Here is a 15,886-nt window from a genome sequence, read left to right as displayed (position 1 = left end):
ACATCCCGCGCCGCGTTAACCAGGGCTATGCAGAAACAGGAGAATTTGCTACCTCTTTCTCTTGCCTCCTGGAGAGCACATAGGTACTTAAGGCATCTTTCTATGCACCTATTGAACTCCTCAAATATCTCAACATCTGCACGTCGTCTAATACAGAACAATAACAGATAACGCTAAAATCTCAGCACCCCAAATTGAGCTCATGCATCCTGGCAGGTAAGCCAGGCACAAGGGTGTGAGACACTGCGGTATTTCTAAGGCATATTGGATTTGCTGTAATTCCTAATTGTTCCACGTTATTTCCCCCCTTTTTTTTTTGTGCCTGTTTTTCCTATTCTACAGTTCATATAGATGGGTTTTAAGACACTTGAGGCAAACTCTGACTGTGTTGTCTCGATCCGTATAGGTAGCTTTCTATATTGATTCTGTATTGGTGAAAATAAAGGTACCAAATATTTTGTTAGCTCTGAGCCTGAGTGTTCCAGCTTCTGGCTTTCCCTGGAAGCATGTGCTGCTCCTGTGTGTTGGTGCAACCTGTTGGACACTGGGACCTGGAGCACGGCAGGCATCCCTCAGGGCTCCTGTAACACAGATGAATGCACCCAGTGGAAGCAAACGATCCTTGAGCATGTTGCTCTCCCTAATATTTCACCCGAGGAATCAGATATTAGCAATTCCATGGTGGAACACCAAAAATCCATCCAAAGGAGCGCTGCTGTTCTTCTGAAGTTGCAGTTGGTGTGTGGCTGGTGAACGAGAGGGGGAGGCACCTCCTGGTGATATCCCGAGCCCCCGCACAGGGGTGGCCGTGCTGTGCAGAAGGGATGGAGGTGCTGCGGATGGGTGAGCGCCAGCCCCAAGTGGGCGCTTTGCTGCTGCAGGCAGGCAAGCCCCTACCCCCAGATGGAGCTAGGAAAATTCAGACAACCCCAGAGCTTGAAAGAGGAAATGCTTTCAGGCGATGGAGCAGGTGGAGTCAACAATTTCACGTTTGACAGCCCTTCTTCAGCACTGTCTGATACGTGTCTGTAATTAACACCGGGGTTTCTGGTGCTGAATAAGCAGCTGTTTCTCTGAAGGGCCAGCAGTGAGGGTAGGGACGCTTCTGTTTTGCTTCTTTGGCCCCAGCTCTAAATGCTTGGTGGGATGAGAATGCCCCTTGTCCCGCGGCTGGGTTGGGGGACAGGCAGTGGCTGCTATTCCCATTTCACAGATGTGGAGACAGGAGGTGCAGAACAGGGGGAGGCAGAATTACACCCCAGTCCCGTGATTCCCAGGCTTTAATCTGCAGACAGCTTTGCATGGATAACACGATAATACCACCTTTTTAGAATAACTTTATCAGTTCTCTTCAGATAAGATTGCCAACACGTTAAATCAGTTTTCCTCTTTTTTTTTGGGGGGGGAGGGGGTCAGGGGGCGATGACAACAAATGAGGGCAAACCCAAAGCACGTCCCCCTCCCCAGCATCCCAGCTACTCCGCGTGGGGATGTCACAGGCACAAAACCCTGGAGCTGGTGTCTGCAGTGGGGAAGCCTAGCAGGACACGAGGATACCACGATGATGTTTCCCCCCCGGATGCACGCAGGCACACACAGCATGCGTTTCTGCAGGCACTGGCAGAAGTGCCTGGATTCTGGGGTTTGAAGTATTTCTTCCCCCGCTGCCTAGGGAAGGGAAGCAAAGAGCCTTTGAAGAGGCTCTGAAACCCCAGCAGGGATTGCTGGGGACATTGGCTTTCGGACACTTTCCTGTTTAGGTTGCAGACCCCGATCCCCAGGCCCCGTCCCAGCAGGGAAGGGGCACTCGGAGCAGCGCTGGCTGCAGCGGTGACGCATGCGAAGGGCTCCCGGGGAAACACACGAGCGTTTTTTTCATCTGAAGATATTTTAAAAGCACGAGGGAGATGGCCGGGGTGGGAAATAACATCCTAACAGATGTGTAATATCATTAAAGCTGACTCTAATATAATCTAAGCCTCAGTTTGGTGTATTAATGCTTTGTTTATCTTTAAGCACAGATGGATATTTTTATTAGCATTACTTTGTTGATGCAGCTTCTAGAGAGGTTAGTCCGGAGGGCAGATGTCTGTGTTACGAGGGAGCGCTCATGCTGGGACGACTAATCAGGAAGGTGCAGCTTTTCCATGAAATTTCAATTAGGAAATTAAACCTTGTAAGCACAGGCAGCCAGGATCTGCTGTTTAGTCCACGTGGCCAATTCAGACGAGTTGGAAAATTTCTTGGTCCCCAAACCCATCCAGTGGCTGAGTGTCTCGGCTGTCCCTGCACCCTCCTGGGATTAATTCCATCCTGGCCACGTCCGTGGCCATGGTGAGAGGGGGCTGATGGTGAAACAGGATGCTACAGGTGCTGCTGAGCCAGGGATGCTGCTAACAGGACGGGCATCATGTCTCATGGCCAACTTCCCTGGTAGGATCTGTGATTTTAGGGGTAAGTGTGGCTCTGTTGATGAGCATGGTGGGATGGGACTGAGGCCGGGACAGCAAGGGGACCATGGGGCTTGGTTGAGTATTTGCAGTGGAAAATGTGAGTTGAACTACTCTTAATGCAGGGCAAACTGTTTTTTGCATCCAGTTTTCTCTCCTTGTAGCAGACTTCAAAATAAAATGTGCTGAAGACATTCTTATTAAATCCAGACCCAGATTTCTGGCTTGTGAGAGAGTCCAGACCCATTACAGTCGATTGGAGGTTGCTCATTAAATTAGACCCTGGAGCAGGAGCCAGTACCAGTTTCCTCACATTTCACGGTTCCTGTCTGAGAGGATAACACCTGCTTGGGTCAGGGCACCTGCGGGATGCCCCGAGCCTGGGGACCCAGGGACCCGTGCGGGTGCCACCTGGTGCCTGGTGCAGGGGTGATGGAGGAGGACAGGGCTGAGCCCTGCTGCTCCCATCGCATCCTCCTCCTCTGAGACCCCAGCAGAGGGAAGAAGCCCGAGCTCCCACTGTGTCGTTCCATCAGCTGGAAGGGAAAGGCAGACGTCTCCCCATTGCCAAAAGGTTTCCCAGATTTTCCATTTTCTCTTTTGCTGAACCGGGGGGAAGAACAGCGTGGCCTCGAGGAACGCTCCAAGGGGAGCTTCTGTTTTCTTTAACCTGCTGAAAGGGTCTTGGTGTTTTCCCCATCTGAGGTGCTGCTTTAGCTCAAGAGGTATCGGAGCAGCCCCTGTAGAAGAGATGACTCCCCCAGTGCAGCTGCATCACCGACTGCCCAGCTGCCCCAAACTACCCAGTTCTGCAGCCAGGGCAGGCACTCGCCTCTCCCCGTTCCTGCCCCGAGTTCATGCCTTGGTTCCCACTGCAGGGAGCAGCTTGTTCCTAGGAGAAGATAATAATCATGGGACTGCAGCTGTGAGGTCCATCATCCGCAGATCTTAGGGGAGGAAGGGATAAAAGTGTCTGTTTTCCAGGGATTTCAACTTCTCCAGGCCTCCTTCCCCGCGGCTCAGCCTGTCGGTCACTGAACTCCTCGGCTCCCATTCCAAAGAGGCAAAATTTCAGGGAAAGCAGCTGCTCGGGCCCCGGGGCTGGCGAATTTCTGCCACAGCGCCGTGCTGGGCAGGGCAGGGGCAGAACAGAAGCGAGAGGCAAAGAAGTGCCCTGGCACCTGCAGGGCTGGAGGCCAGAGCAGAAAGCTCTGTTCAGCTCTTGCAGCGATGCTGTCACGGCCCCGCGGACAGCGGGTGCCTCACTTTGGGGACTGCACCCTTCTGGTCTGCCAGAGGGCACCGCACATCTCCCACTGCCACATGGCATCGGCGACGGAGCTCAGAGGGAGCGGGACTCTCCATTTGGTCACTTTGTTTCTGAGTTAAAGTTAATTGAAAATGCCTCTTGAAGATAAGGCTTGCTCGAGCAAGATTCTTGATTTGTGTCCTGCCAGGTTATTGCCTGGCTAAAAAAAAGAAGAAAAAAAAAAAAAAGGAAAAAAGGCAGAAAAAGGCAGACAAAAAAAAAAGGGGGGGGAAATAAACAGCAGAAATCGGAGGTTTTGAAGAAGGCCTGGGGCCCTGCAGCACACCCTGTGCTGCTGCTCCGGCTGATCCACATGGACAGTCTGGATCCGGAGGAGGCACGACGAGCAGTTCTAGGTCTGTCACTCTCCTGCAATCTTTTACTCCAGCCTCCTGCATTTAAGCAGTCTATTAGGAGCACAGAGATTGCTTTTTGGGAATCACCCCCCAGAAGGCAGAAGCAGACTCATTTTTTTCAATTATACTGGGCATGTTTTCTCATAACCTTTCCTATCTTTGTACGATCTTTAGAAGTAGATTTATCACCTTTCTTTAATAGTTTTTTTTTTCTTTTTCTTTCATAGCTACCTCAAACCAGGCTGGCTTGGTGTCTAAAGTCCCAGATTTCTGCCCTTCCCAAAAGCCTCTGAAAAATCTGGTGGTTAAGTGGAGGCAGCTGTTTGGGTTATTTTCTTTCACCCGTGTGAATGTTCGCTGCATCATAATCCCCTTTACAGAAAAAAAAACAGAGCAATCACAAACACATACAGAAGCTACAAATCCCAGAGAAGTTTAGAAGCACATTTCTGCTCTCTTATTATAACTTTCTCTCTCTTCACTGTTCGTGCCTAAATATGGCTGATTTTGAATGAATGGTCCAAAATCAGTGGCAGAAGTCCCTGCTTGGAGTAACACGGAGAACGTGGCTCTCCCGTCCTGCCCTTCGGGGCTGGATGTGAACCACATTTAAGCAAAGCAGGGCGGCTCACCCAGCCCCGCAGGCAGCCCTGGTCTGCAGCTCCAGGGAGGGCTGAATGCCTCATTCATCTCAGTCCTAACTCTGAAGCCTATAGATGATGTTTTAAGGAAGAATTTTACAGGTAATCAGCCTCAGTTCGATACACAGCCAAGTGAAAATCAGGATTTGTTGACAGATGCAGGGGAACACCTCCGAGTGCTGAATGCACCAAGGACTCCACCTTTACACGGTAGCCCCAGAGCAAAACTGATTTTCCTGCCTGCACAGAGTATTGCTTCCATAAGAAGGTGCATCCTTCCATTTGGAGACAAAAAAAACATTTATTTTTTACATTCCTCTGCTTCTCCTTCCACTACTTTCATCCTGAGCATGGGCGACCTCCACCATGTCAGCAGGTGAGGCAGTTTCCGTGCAGGCACAGCAATACCTTTCCTCCCCCCGCACCGCGCTCCTGCCATTAACAGGTGGCGAATGAAGCTGGCTTCACTCATATGTTTTGCATCAATTTGCATCATCTACTACAAAGCTATTACAAATGAATCTGTCAAGCCTAGCTGGCACCTCTCAGGATAAACGATGCGGATCGGGAGCCTGTGCCCACCGTGCCATCCACCAGCGCCTTCAGCCTGAGGAATGTCTCCTCAAACATCTGTTGGAGCTCGAGGAGAGATGGCAGAAGGGGGAAGGGAAAATCCCCACTAATGGATGTTCTTGGAGTTTTTGGGAGCTCGGTAGGAGAGAGGAAGTGGGGCAGGGGAAATCAATGAGAGAGAGAGGGAATATTTTGCCCGGCAGTCGCTCATCACTCGAGCCAGGTGATTATTAATTATCCCCACACATTGACACAATTTGCTAGTTTTCAGGGTAGGTGGATCCTGCGCTTAGTCATCCTGCCATTTTTAAAGACGAATGAAGAATTACCCGGGGTGTAGAGCCAGGAGTGAGAAAGATAAATAACACCGAGGAGCTGATCGCTGCCCGTCTGTCATAAAATTTCATTAGTTCTGACATCTTGTACAACATAAGCAATGAATGAATGCTAACTACACTTCCTCTCCGTCTGCTTCCATATTTCACTCGTATTGCTTAGCTCGGAGAGAAAGCTGGTCAGAGAAACCCTGAGGATGGAGGGAGCTGCTGGACCGTTCATGGGATCAGGATGCTCCTTGGAGCAGGACCACTGCGGGGCTTAGGTTTATTGGAGAGCCTTTGCCAGGAGCATTTTTCACTGGGCGCAGCTGGGAAGGACAGACGCGGATCTGCGCGGGTGTCCAAGAGGATGGCGTTCCCTGCAGTGCTGCTCAGAGCGAGGGGGCTGAGACGACTTCATCTCTTCAAAGGCAGCTCTTTTGCTGGAGTAACACTTTCTTCAGTTGGAAAATAGTGGGAAAATAAAGTCAGAATCCCCACCATACCAGGCTTCATGGTGGTGTGTTTCTGTCTCCTTGATCCATGCAAGAGCAGCTGTTGTGGAGCCCTGACCTGTGTCACCCGTGTTTCAGCTGGAAACTCCCAACGTCGACCTCAAGACTTTGCTGAAGTATCCATCAGCCTCTGCTCTGGGCTATCAGAACTGTTCATTTTTGGGTGCGTAGGCAGCTGAGACAAGTTAGGGTTCTCCCACCTACAGCCATACCCTAGAGCCACTGCTGCCCTTTTCATCTTTAAGTCCTAGGTAATGAAAATAAATATCTCGAGGTCTATAATAATGACATGGAATGGGATGTTTTGATCATATTAATTGCTCAGGCTGTTGCAATACAGGATCACAAATCAATGTTTCCCCAGTGGCTGGCTCAGCCTCCCTGTGCACGTTTAAACAGATGTGACCTTGATGAGGAGAGATACTGGGGGCTCGAGGCAAGCTTGCAAGACAGATGAATGTGCTCTGGCAGATTTATGAGGAGTTATTCCTCGGTGTAGAAAAGTCCATCTTCTTTCACCTAAATGCTCCTCCAAAAGTGACTTTTCCTGTGTACAAAGCACGAGCAGTCTGCAAAGCTAGTGACAATGTCAGGAGGTCTTTGAGGAAAAATGTTTCCATGGGGCTAGAGCACAGGGGCAGCAAAGTGAGAACAGAGGTGTGATTCATTCAGAACAAGGTGTCCTCGTTCATTTATAGCTCTCCACGTAAAGGATATCCTGCTCAGACAATGTGGGCACTTTCTTTTAATCTGTCCTCGCATCACAAGAGATCTTGGGTTTCTTCCTGTGCAACTGAGACTCTTTCATTTAGTGTCACCTTCCGTCGTGCCAAGAAAACCCACAGCAGCCGGTGGGGTTGAAAGGGGTGTCTGTAAACATGTGTTTACTGAAACTGCTGGTAAACCAGCCTCTGAGTCATCATCTCCTCAGGCTGTGTGTTTCAGTTCTTCCTCATCTCAGGCAATAACATCAGGCTCTCGCTAGTTCCTGATAAAATTAGGGATTAAATGCTCAAATACTGTGTGTATGCGTGAGGGAGGGCAAGATGGAGATAGGAGGTCTGCTTGGGGCATGGAAGAAAATGCTTTGCCTCTTTAACCTTCTGAAAAGAAACAGCTGAAGTAAGTTAGTAAATACTAATAACACGCCTAAGGATGATAGGCTTGTTAGCTTATTTAAAACCTTTAATTAGCATCAATGCTGCTTGGGACCTATCTGGTCCCAAAGGTCTGGAGAGAGCCTTGTTGACTTAGGAAGGGCCAAGTGCTGAACAGGGCATGTTCTGCTGCATCCGCCCTGCAGTCCCTGCCTCTGGGAGCCTCTTGCAGCTGCATCTTACGATGCCAGAGCCCATCTTCTGGATTCAAACCTGGGATGATTTTGGTGTATCCTCCTCAAGGTCAGCACTGACGTGGTCTCATAAACATTAAGGGTTTGTTATGATCGTCTGGTCTCATATTCCTAGCCTCTAGGACTTGTCTGGGCTTATTCCTGTTTGAACCACAGCATGGAAAAGCATCCCATCCTGACCTCAAAATTTATAGCAATGGAAAAATCTACCATAATTTTTGCAGCTACCAGAATTTTTGTAAGTTCTTCCAAAGATTAATTAGGGTCACTACTAGGAGGGGGGAAAAAGGAGAGGAGAAAAAAAAAAAAGCACATCTACATTTGTTTAGCTTCAGCTTTCAGGCCACCTGGGGAGAGCAGCTATAAATGCCTTAGGGTGATTGTGGTTGAGTAGATTTTCCTCCATTACCGGGATGGAGAGGTTGAAATGGATCATATTGGTCAGGTAACCCTCACTTGAGAGGTCCGATTAACTTGATGGATGGGGTTATAAAAGGTGAAGCCTCTGCAGGAGGAGGTAGCCCTACTGGGGAGGGAAGTGAGGATTTCCTGGCTTGTGGGACTCGACACCTCCTTGGTTAGAGGGCAGCTGAAGTGCAACTGTCATGAAGGAAGGGGTGAGAATTATCTGTCCCAGTGAAGGGCTGTAGGAAGTCTTGTGCTGTGAGTTAGGAGGGAGAGAAGTGGAGGGGACGGGGATGGGGTTCTACAAATGGGACAGACCTTCCCGGGGTGGTTGCATGGTGAATGTGCTTGAGTCTTGCCTGCCAAGGTGGAGTAACAGAGGCAAGAGCAGAAAGAGGACTTCTTGTGCTTCATCTTTAGTGCAAAATAGCCCCAGGTCCTATGAAAATGCAAGCTTGGGTTCTTCCTGAGATGGCTGCATCCAGGTTTTTCACAGCTGCAGGGAAGGCCTTCCTAACTACATCTGTAATTTGTTGATGTCTTGCCACTGTAAGAAGCTGTATCCCTTCTAAATCCTTGTTTTCCCATCTTTACCATATTTTCTCTGGCTGACATTAATTTACCTCAATTTGAAATCTGGGCAGTCCATTCCCTTGATCTTGTGGAAGACTTCTCCATGTGCTGGTTCCACCGTGCCATCATTAGGTACAGCATGACTTCTGCAGCAAGTAGCTCAGCAAGAGTCAGATCAAGGTAGCGCATTAGGCAGGGTAACTCCATGAATTCACCATTTTTGTCTTTAAACTGAAAATATCCCCAATCAACAACTTTTCTGCTCGTGAAGGGTACTTAGTCCCTAAAAGGCTGCAAGTTCATCAAGCAGGGGTGCTTGCTGCTAGTGGCACAGTCCTTCCTTACCATCGCTGTGCCTTGGATTTGTGAAAGTTTAATTATCAAAGCAATCATTTGTCCAGTGTTGAAAAGCTGTGAGGAAAGAAAGAAAAGTCAATATGTTTGACCTCACTTCTGGGAGAGAAACTCCTGGGAGCCATTACAAGTCAACTGTGGAAGAATCAACACGCTGATTTTAATGGATGAGTCTGAAACAAATTCTTTTCAAGAGCCAACATTCTTCTGTTCTCCAGCTCGCACCCGAATGAGCAGAGAACTGAGGTTGTCTTCTACAGCAAAAGTCCTCTGCCTCCTCGTGTGTCTGAGGACAGAGCAAGAGGATAAGTGGAAAATAATTTATCTGACCTTAAGGGAAATGAAGTTTGTCAGGATTTCCTCACAGTTGCAAAACCAGCAGCGATATATTCAAATGTGGCCAGACGTGACACGCTCATTTTTCTCACTTAGGTCCTGGTTCTGGAAAACATCTTGGGAAAGCACTTCAGGATGTGCTGACGCTTAGACCTGGGTGTGAACCCCATGCAGGCCAGTGAAACTCAAGCACGTGCTTACAGATAAGCATGAATGCACTCAAGTGCTGTCCTGATTAGGGCATATGCTTAAGTGGCTCCTTGAGTTGGAGCCTCTGGCTTTGAACAGGCACTCCTATTCTTCGCGTGTTATGCAGAAGGAACTAACCAAATACTAGCTTGTTTTCTATAGCGCTGACCAGAACCACCTCAAGCGCCAGGGCAGCAGACATAAGCAGGAAAATTGACTCTGATCATCCCTGGGGTCATTTAACTAAAACACACATTTCAGTCGAGCCAAGTGTTCGCCAGCGCTTTTCAACTCCCCTGGTGTCAAAACAATTAGCAGATCACAGCAGCAGCGATTTGCTGCTGCTCCAATAAAAGCATCTGGCCAGCACGTGAATGGCCAGCAGAATCCCCAGTACGAACTGATACCATTCAAACTAGTACATGGTAAGAGGCACATAAACCTACTTTTAATAGGTTACCTCAGTTAGATTTAATCAACAAGGTTGCTTTTTTTGTTGTTAGTTTGTTCTCTCTCTAATAGCAAGAATACCTCCCATTAGGATATATAATAAATACCTCCCCCTTCCCACCTTGGCCACTCCAGGACACAGAATGCGATACTGCAGAAAACTTTTGTCTTCAGGTCACTGGATGAAATTGTAGCTGTCTGTTTGGGAATATGCAAGTGTATGATGACCAGCCTTTACAAGGCACAGGGAAACAGAGTCGGCCTGTGTGGGTCAAAATTTGGGGACTCGTTTATGCGTCTGACATTCTGATACAAAAAACAGAAAAACCAGCGGTTTGGTCATGTGTGTATCCCAGAGCAGCTGTGGCACTGCCCGGGCTGTTGCTGTCCTGCAAATATCATTCCTTCCTATCGGAAAGCAATAGGCTGCTTACATCTACTTACACCAGTGCAAAGTGCATTTCTTTTGATGCTCCAATAATTTACAGACAGGGACGGAGCGAGCCCCCCGCGCGCACACCTTGTGTCAGCTGCTGGTGGCTTCAGTTTGTTGTTCCCATCTCCAAAGGGGACGGAGGCTGCAAACATCCTCCAGCATCTCCTGCCAAGCAGTCTGTGAGAGAGGCCAAGCAGACAGCAGATCTTCTGAAATATATCCTAAAAAGCTGAGCTGCAAATACTTACCCAGCAAGAATAGGACACAGATAGATTGTCAGATGATTATAAAGGTCCCATTCAGGCAGAAATGGATCTCATTAATCAAATGCATTTTTCACATAGCTTCGGACCTGGCTGAAAATATTCCTTCTCATTTTCTTATATGGCATTTATTAACACAGCTATTAGCTGTGTTAATGCAACCTCAGTGGTATTTTCATTGACTCCTAACAGACACTTCTTGTGTATACCACACAGCAAATGTGACCAGAAGGAATCTGACGCAACCAACCCTTCCTTTGCAATAAACATGGGATCCAAAACAAACCTTTGGTGCTCCCAGCATCGCTGCCCAAGGAACCAGGCATCCTGCAAATAAATACTGAATTGCAAATCTGTGGTAAGTTGCGAATAAATCTGCCTCACCTGAAGTGGAAGAGAAAGCGGAGTTCAAGGCTGCTGCTGAATTGGTGGCCAAATGCCAACACCATTCACTTCAGGGCAGTATAAAACTGTTCAGCTGACAGGCTGACCCCCTAGGCCAGAAAAATAAGGCCAATAACTTTCTCCTCTAAGCCCTGCAGCAGCCCTGGTCCCTGCTGAGTGACATCCACGTGCCCCCATGGGCCAGGCGCTCGTGCAGGACCCCAGCCCTGCTCCCAAAACGCTCTCACTTAGCGATGCTGATGGTCGGTGGTATTTCCGCACCTCTTTTCTGCATAGCTCCTAGAGCTTACTCATTTGCAGTCTGTGGGCTTCCTTGCTTGCCTTTCCATTTACATATTTTGCTTCACTCAAATGCTTTTCAGTCTGCGCTGGTGTTTTTTTGCTTTCTCTTCTTCCTGTGCGTGCAGCAGCACACCTTGCCTAGCCCCGCAGCAACAGCGTGCCCATTAGCTGCAGCTCGCAAACAGCAAATGAACTAGGTCATAAAACGTGCACGGGGAGGAAATTCATTACAACATCGCATGCCAAAACATTTCAGATCCAGTGTTGTGGGGCTTTTTTGTTTGTTTTGTTTTGTTTTCAAAGCCACACGTACAAGCACTGGAGTGCCATCTTAACATGTAATTGCTTTTTTCCCCTCTGCTGTCCTTGTGGTAGAACATCTGTTGTCTCATCACTTGCTGTCCTCCCATCGCCTTGGTGCCTCTCAAGAGGTGCCTGCATGATGCTGGTGTAGTGGTTCTGCTCTCTGCCTTTCGATGTTCCCCAGGGTTTGTCACCCTTTGTCACTGGGTTGCCTCTCTCTGTCCCATTTCAGCACTTCTAAGCCTCGTCGCTTTGTTTGACCCTCCCGTCTTATCATCAGTGCTTGAGAGATCAAGGGTCCTCTCTAGACCTCACACCTCCAAATGCAAGATGTTTGCCTTATTTCCTTTTCCACCTTGTCCGTTTAACCAAGCAGGGAAGGACTCGTGCCAGCACATATGGGAGGCATGACCTTTGGGAGGAGAATTCCTTTTCCTGTGTCAGAGATCAGGAAAATTGAGGTGCAGGGAACTTATTTGCCCCATAGCAGCCACGAGATGCCGGTGGCGATCAGAAACGGGACCAGAATCCCCGGTTCTCATTTCCTCACCCCAAATCATCCTTCCATCCAGCAGTGCCGGTGTGAGCTCCAGCACTGCGTTATCCTGGCAGCAGGATCTCGGTCTGGTTCTTCGTTGAGTCTTTCAACGGGTTTTCACTTTCCCCTTGGATATGGTTTGCATGAAGCCTGCTGCTGCCTTGCTCAGACAGTCAGCTCCTTCAGTGCCTCTCCCTCAAAATTCCCTAAAATGCTTCAGCACAAAGCAGAGGGGGCAGACGGGACCTGGCCTTGACATCTGGGGGAGCGGGTGGCCCCAGGTGAGGGACAGTGGCACCGCAGTGCTCCCGCAGCTCCGCGGTGGCATGTCTCTGCTGTCCCCAGCAAGGCAGGCACGAGGACGGCCGGGTGTCCCCATCGCCTGCTGGGCCGATTTTGTCACCTCTCGAATGCCCTCTGCGTTTTGACGCTCTCCCTCCCCGCTGCTCCTGCTCTTAAAGCTGGAGGTTTTGGTGTTTGCTTTCTGCAGGCACTGGGTCAGATTTATCCCTAACAGGAGGTGACTGTTCCCGGGCTGTCCTCAGGGCTCCCTCTGTACCCTGCCTGTCCCCCGGGCTTCACGGTGCTGCCTTCCAAAAGTGCAAATTCTCCGTGCTGGGTCCGTCTGGGGTCTGTCTCGCCCATCCTGTCTGGCACTGGAGGCTTCAGAGCCGTAAGAACCCCCAAATCTGCATTTACGGGCTCAGTACCCCCTGTTGGTGGGTGCCAAGCACACATTTGGGGGCTGTGTCCCACTACAGTGCCGTTTCTGCCCCGCAGGTCGCGCAGGAACCAGAGCACTTTTAAATTCGAATCCCTGGGTGCCAAGGATGCCGAGGTTCTCTTTGAAAAGATTTACTGCTAATCTCTCCGGTGTCTGTGACAAAGGAAAGTTCCTCAGCATTACCTCAAATGTTAAAATATTAATGAGGAGAGGGTTTGGTAGCTGGCAAAGGCTGCCTTCGCTAGCACTGGAGGTGGACTTAATGATCTCTGCGCCTTTGCTACTGCGAAATGAACATCTTACACAGGAGAGATTAGACAGACCTGGCACCTCTAATAAAATATGGCCTGTATTTCTACAGATGTATTTAAAGTCATTTAAACCCTTTAATGTTTTATGAAATAGCAAAGCTTGGTGTGAATCTATTTAGAATAGTCTTTAAGCGCTGCAGTAGGTTTTATTTCGCCCCAGCTCCCGTTTGTAAGGTGCTCGCTCCCTGTATCATGTTTATATATGTATAATTTTTCTTCCACTCAGATGACTTTCTGAAATGAATAAAATGCTCATAAAAGGTGCATGGTTGATGGCACTACAGACTATAGCCAAGAGTTTTGAAACAGGCTGCCTACGTGAATCTTAAATCACTTTAGGGGCTGAAAGGAGCCGCCTGACTTTCCCCTGGCCCGGCACAGCAAGCGCTGCCCGCTCTCAGCATGAATCGGGACCACTGCAGGTGCCTCGGGGAGCCGGGGACCTTGGATGGACATCGGTCCCTTGGTTGGCCTCCCGTGGCTTGGGGTGAGGACGCAGCTAGTGTTATTTAAAGAGAAACCTACAAAAGCCATGTGGCTTCAACTGTGTCCCCAGAGCTCAAACAGTTCTGCTTAGGGAAGGAGGGTCGGGAGCCCTGCCGTGGGGGATCTCCCGTTTCCCTCCAGCAGATCGGGAAGCAGGTGAGGAGGCTGTGGGTGGTCAAATGCAGCTCCCACAGCTGCCAGGGCACTTTGGGGCCTCTCCTCCCACACAAGGGCTCCAACGAGACGACCATTAACGCATGCTCAGGCAAGCTCCGTCCATCCCATCAGTGGGACCTGTTCCACCTATTACAAAATATGTTTCTAGTTGCTGAGACAAGGCCAAGAGGATGGGGCTGACCCCATAGCCTGCTAGGTAGGGACTGTGTTACAGCATGGTGCAGACCCCTGGGGCTCACAATAGCTGAGCTGGGGCTGCCCACGCCCCCAGCGAGCGGCCTGAACCCTTGGGATGCTGCAAAACCACTCTCTGTTTCGCACACTCCTTTGAAGCTAGATTTGCATTTCATTTACTTTCGTTCCAGTGCCCCAAAAGAGCCTTTTTTTTTTTTTTTTCCTAGAAGGAGCTGGCCAGAGCATCTCACAGCCACACATCCTTGGTGGATTGGCTCAGAGGAGAAGCTCTGAACTTGGGCTTTGGTTACATCCAGCCAAGAGCTGGGCTGAGAGCAGGAGCCGTGCCTGCCTGCAGCCCCCCGGGCACGGGGAGCACCCGGCTCTGCTGCTAGAAAGAAGTGATGGCCCCCTGGCAAATGGGCATGCAAATGTCCCAAACCTTTGGTCTTTTCCCCAGAAAGCACACCTGGTGTCTGATCTGCAAATACCGGTGACTTTAATAAGAGCAGCAGCTCCTGCCGTTAATGCCCCTCTTGTTTTTACATTTTGTTGCAACATCTTTGGATAAAAATACACATATTTGCAGCTGAGCTTATAGAAAGCTGCTTTATGCAGGCGCAGCCCCTTTGCTGGCCGCAGTCTTTTGGCCAGGCAGGGTACAGTCAGTGTCTTGTAAGCGTCAGGGGAGCGGGTTAGCAGCTTTCCCCATAAAACCAGCTCAAAGCCTTTCCCTGTTGCTGCGCATTTAATTTCCCCATTCAGAAGCTGGTGAGAGCAAAGGCAACTTGCATATGGAAACTTTTAATTAAACTACTAATATAGAGTCGAGTCGTTTCTGGTGGAGGTTTAAGTAGTCTGTGGGAGAAGTGCTGAGTTGTGGGAGAGGAAGGCAGCGTTTGTCTCCAGCCCTGGAATTTGTCCATTCATCAAGCAGTCGTCCCAGGAGTTGAAGCTGATCCAATTGCGTGTCAACAACATTGGCCATGCCTCATTAGAAATCAGTTGTAAAAAGTTTTTTAAAAGAGCATTAATTCATCTAGCTTCTTTTCCCTCCCCCCGCCCCCCCTCCCCGCTTTGCTTTGGATTTTCATCACCCTTAGTGAGAATTTTAGGGGAAATTGTTTCTGAGTGGCTGTTTTCCAGGGCAGACAATTTCCTTTTTCTCTGCCTCTGGTAGAAATGGAGGCCATTATTTTTAAAGATGAGTATCCAAAGTCAGGCTCCCAAACTCACGGCCTGATTTGCAAGTTGAGCAACAAAGGGACATCCAAAGAGCTCGGCCAGTCCGAGTGCGTCGCTGTGAGCTCCACGTCCCCAGTCGTTATAGCTCCAGCTCAGCCTTGACGATGCAATAAACCATCAAGAATTGGCTCCACCTAGATTTCCTGCACTTTTCTTCACGGCACTGACATTACTGCAGATAGAGTGTGTTGGGTTACCCTGCGGTAACCCTTGCCACTGCTGAAACTCCATCGACCTCAGCAAAAGGGTCTACGCTACGGAGATCAGACCCAGCCCCAATTAGTTGTTGGTTTCTACCCCATTTGGTTGCTCACGTTCACCCAGGGGAAATGAGTGCTCCTGGTCCATGAGGAGGGCAGGGAACCGCACGCTCCCCTTGCCACGCCTGGAGGTGCCAGCGAGCGACTTGCCTTTCCCAGTACTTTTTGAGGCTTCTTTATTTATATTTCTTCCCCACTGGGATGAAGTGAAAGCTTTCCCAGCGCATTGTATGGAAGCAGCTTTGTGTTGCAACCCTGTGCTCACAGCCAAGCTGGAGTGCCCGCTCCTTGTGGGGTCTCTGGGCTGGGATGTGGGGAAGCTGTCCTCAGTCCCACCCTGCTCCAGCTGGGGAGAGTTGGGACCGGCCCTGTTCCGGCAGCAACGTTTTCCAGCCCATTCCTCTCCCCACAAAAACACCACCGTAAAGAAACCTCTTTCACAAAGACATGGGAGAAGCCAAAT

This window comes from Anser cygnoides, chromosome 19 (assembly GCF_040182565.1).
Source record: "Anser cygnoides isolate HZ-2024a breed goose chromosome 19, Taihu_goose_T2T_genome, whole genome shotgun sequence".
NCBI lineage: Eukaryota > Metazoa > Chordata > Aves > Anseriformes > Anatidae > Anser > Anser cygnoides.
This window is presented reverse-complemented; position numbering follows the sequence as displayed.